The sequence below is a fragment of the Poecilia latipinna genome, unplaced genomic scaffold (assembly GCF_001443285.1).
Source record: "Poecilia latipinna isolate Pla-1442-1.1 unplaced genomic scaffold, P_latipinna-1.0 Scaffold90, whole genome shotgun sequence".
NCBI lineage: Eukaryota > Metazoa > Chordata > Actinopteri > Cyprinodontiformes > Poeciliidae > Poecilia > Poecilia latipinna.
Genome location: NW_015112706.1, coordinates 349,340 through 353,626, shown reverse-complemented (window position 1 = coordinate 353,626; position 4,287 = coordinate 349,340).

Here is a 4,287-nt window from a genome sequence, read left to right as displayed (position 1 = left end):
CCTCTCCATATGGTTATGATCATCCCTTGCTTTCTTATTTTTGCCCTCCTCGTGCGTTGCCCATTATTCACTCCTCCTACGTCCCTCCCACTCCATTAGCAGGAGCAGAAAACCCTGTTGGAAGCTATTTGAACCCACATTTGCTGCTCTGTCTTGCACTACTCAGCAGAAATTTACCGACCACCAACCACAGACTCCATAAAACACACAGAAACAAGTCCATCCAGATCTGACGCATCTTCTTACCCCTCATTTTAGGATCAGTTGTTTCAAAGAGATGATTGTGGTGGGAATTTACTTTTTACACATTTGGGCTTGACTACAACTGCCAGACAAAAAGGCATCACTTTGCAGATATAATCATAAAGCCTTTAACTTTTTCACATTCGGCCACAATAATTTATAGAATAAATTAAGCAAAAGTAGTTTGTAGGTGGTGCTTATCTCCAGTAGTCATTAGCTTAGTAGGCCAACTTTATTTGTATAGAACATTTCCTCAGCAAAACAGTTCAAAATGTTTTAGTTTATTAAAATAGCGTACTCTGTAAAATAAAAAATCTGTACAAATACAGATTTTAAATTTGTTTTTTTACATTGTAGTCACCACTTGTAAAATAAACATTATATTTTGCCAAATGCCATCATCAAAATCATCAATACATCATATAGATCAATGTTCCAGTTAACCAAATGTAACTCTAAACAAATGGGGTTTTAGCCTTGATTTGCAGGAACTCAGTGTTTCAGCTGTTTTGCAGTTTTTTGGAAGTTTGTTCCAGATTTGTGGGGCAAAGAAGCTGAATGCTGCTTCTCCATGTTTGGTTCTGGTTCTGAATATGGAGGATATACCAGAACCAGAGGACCTGTCTGAAAAGCTTAAATAAAAACAGATCTTTAATGTATTTTGTTAGTAAGTTATTCTCTGATTTCTTAACAAACGAAAGTTAAGTTTTATTCCCTGAGCTACAGGGATCCAGTGTAAGGACTTTAGTGATGGAGTGATTTGTCCCGGTCGCTAGTCCAGAACAGGGAAATACTGGGACGACAGGACAAATAACAACATATACACATTTACACCAAAGAACAATTAATGTTAAACCATTTTGCTTCTAAATTCAGTTTCGAGCTAAAAATCTTATCAAGTAATTTTGGTTTAGTTTCTAGTGCAAGTATCTGAAGTACGCTTGAAATGAGACAAAATTAACTTATAAGTAGCTTCTCAGCAAGCCATAGGAGCTTGTTTTAAGTCAATAATTACTTAATATTGATAAAAATGCACTTGTTCCATTGGCAAATTATTTCACTTATGAGAAAAACATCTTGTCAACCAATAGAACAAGTAGTTACCGACTTAAAACCAGCTCCTATATTTGTTTGTAAGTTAGCTTTGTTTTATTTCAAGGCAACTAACATGGTTGCAATAGAAACTAGATCAAAATTACTTGGTAAGACTTTGTGTTTTTGCAGCATATAATGAAAACCTAATGAAGCGTGACCAAAAACATTCTTCATTAGAGCTAACATTTGAGGTTGTTGACTCAAATGTTGCCGCCTCAGTTGACTTGAAGCTCAGCTAAAAACACAACTCAGTATAGGTCGTGCAGGAGGAGCAGAATGCAGATGGCAAAACACTAAACAAACACATGGTTGCCTTGAAATTCTTCTGAGTTCAAGACGGAAGTGTGTTTGCGTTAATAACCAAACTCAGCAGTGTTGTCTATTTCAGAAGTCTTATACTATACACTAGCATGTCAGGACTGCTCTAATGGGCTCACCAGCAATTGTTAAAGAGTTTCCATAAGTAGAAAACACTGCTTCTCTGTCTCGATTTAGCAACAATCTAGAGGCTGTGTTGTTAAGAGGCCGTAATACGGCGGAGCTCTAATTCAATGAGACAAGGCAGGAGTTCCTGCAAGAGACAATACTGGCTGTCTATACAAATCACCTGCCTAAAATGGCAGCAGCTTAGCTGTAAGGGGCTTACATGACTCTGCATTGGCCTGCAGAGATGAAACAGGTAAATAGGGAGTTCACCATAGGGAGACAAGGCCACCGCATTTTTCTAGGCTCTTTTGTTTGGGTAGTTGTTCCCGGCTGATAATAATCAGCATCCAACATCTTTGAAATGGGGAACTCAACTCACAAGAAAGTCGTTTCCATCTCCAGAGCATTAAAATCCCCCATAAAAGCAACATTTAAGTAACAAAATGCAGCAAATTATAGGTCATTTTGGCTCATTTATTTTTTATCTTTCTCTTTTAAAGGAAACAATCAAAAGATATTATCTTTAAAACATGATTGAATGTGTGAAATATGTGGTGCTTATATAATGGATTATATAGAAGAGGTTTTGTTTTTGGCTGTTGGTGAAGGCTTTATAATAATAAATTAATTGTACACCTACAATTTGGGAAGAGTAGCAACTGTAAAAATTAGATGCATAATGTGGGATGAGACCATTGTGGGTAGGATTAAATCAGCTTTGTCTTCTTCCCTTTTGAAATGGATATGAAAGTTTTGGTTTTGATGTTTGGTTATTATTATTTTTATGTTACTATATAAACCCCATCTGCCACATTAAGAGGCCAGTGAAATTTAACAAATCTGCACTCCCACAAAATGGTATCATCTTCTACCAATGAATTATTGTGAAATGAAGAGAAATATTGCCTTCTCTCCCTAATTTATTCAGTTATCACCCTCTATTTCCACAAATGTGACTGACATTCAGAATACTTTTTGAAAAATGGTTTATAAGTAATAGTTTCAAGTGTAATGCAAACTATTCAATCTCTGAGGCTTTAGCATAACATTTCTATTCATACAAAGATTATACTAGGGCTAAATGACAAACTGGGTAACATCTGAAATATTGTAATATTTGTTATTTAGAGGCTTCAGAGTAAAAAGGGTTTAATGTAGATGTGCATCATATTTTAAGATTATTTCTGAATTTCTTTAAACACCATAATTTTTCCTCAACTTCACAACTTGGCACTACTTTGAGTTGGTCTACCGCACCAGTTCCTTATCAAATAAATGAAAAAATGTGTTTGTAACATGACAGAATGTATAAACTAAGTCAATTTAAGGCAAGTATAAACAAGATCAATATTTTCTGCAGAAACCCTTCAGAGCAGTTTCACAGACTCAAGAGTGATATTGTTCTGTGTTAAAATGCACTCCCACAAAAATATGGTGCAGAGGCGTGGGTGGAAATGTATGCCTTTGCAAAAAAGTACAAATGGGATTCAGTTTGTGCCATTCAGACAAAACAGACATATATACCTGAAAAGGCTAGAGTCTAACATTGCCACTAGAGCATAAAGGGAACGAACAGCTATGCAAAAGGCAGCTGCAGATCTTTTTCTTACTTGTATAACGAGAAAATCTAATTAAATATTTAACATCATTCATTCTGGAAACTGTACAATATTTGCTGCTCATTGTTCACGGCTACAAAAATCTGCATCCCACCTGCAGGTTTTACACAAACATTGACTGATCTGGAGAACCTAAATCTGATGGTGAAGATGATTCTGCCGATTGACGATCCGGTGACGCCGTTCACGTCGGTGCTGCCTGGTCCGAGGAGCTTTAAAGAGATCTCAAACCTTGACCCCAAATGACACTTTACAGTCAGGACAGTGTAAACATAAACCAATCTGATTCATTATCCCCTGCTGCCCAGGTGAGACAATCCATTCAAAATACCAATGATCCACCACCCCTCATTAATCAATCAATTACTCCTGACTAAGGAAACCCGAGGATCCTCCATCAATCCCCCCCATGGATTTGTTGACAGCTTTGTGCCAGTGGAGAGAGTTCAGCTTCTGAAGATCAGTGGAGATAAATGTGGGTGCTTTGACGCAACTTAAAGCTGGGTTAAACCCGCAAACAAGCAGCCAGTCACATTCAGGCAGCCTTTGTCATATCAGGAAAGACTCAGGTTCAACACATTATGTACAGTTTTAAAAAGCGATCCAATTCAGTTCCATATTGGATCACGAGTCCATTGTGCCTATTTCTAATAACTGCACAGTATTTTTTTAAAATAGTCTTATACAGCATATTATTATTATTATTATTATTATTATTATTATTATTATTATTATTATTGTTAATCTTGCTTTTTATATATTGCGTTTAAGAATTTAAAGGGGCAGTATTATGTATTTCTCAGGTACATACATTGTACCCATTTAAGGCACAACCAGGTAACTATGTTAACCTTCAGTTGTTATAGAAATGCAACATATATGAAACGTGACTTAAAAAAAATTT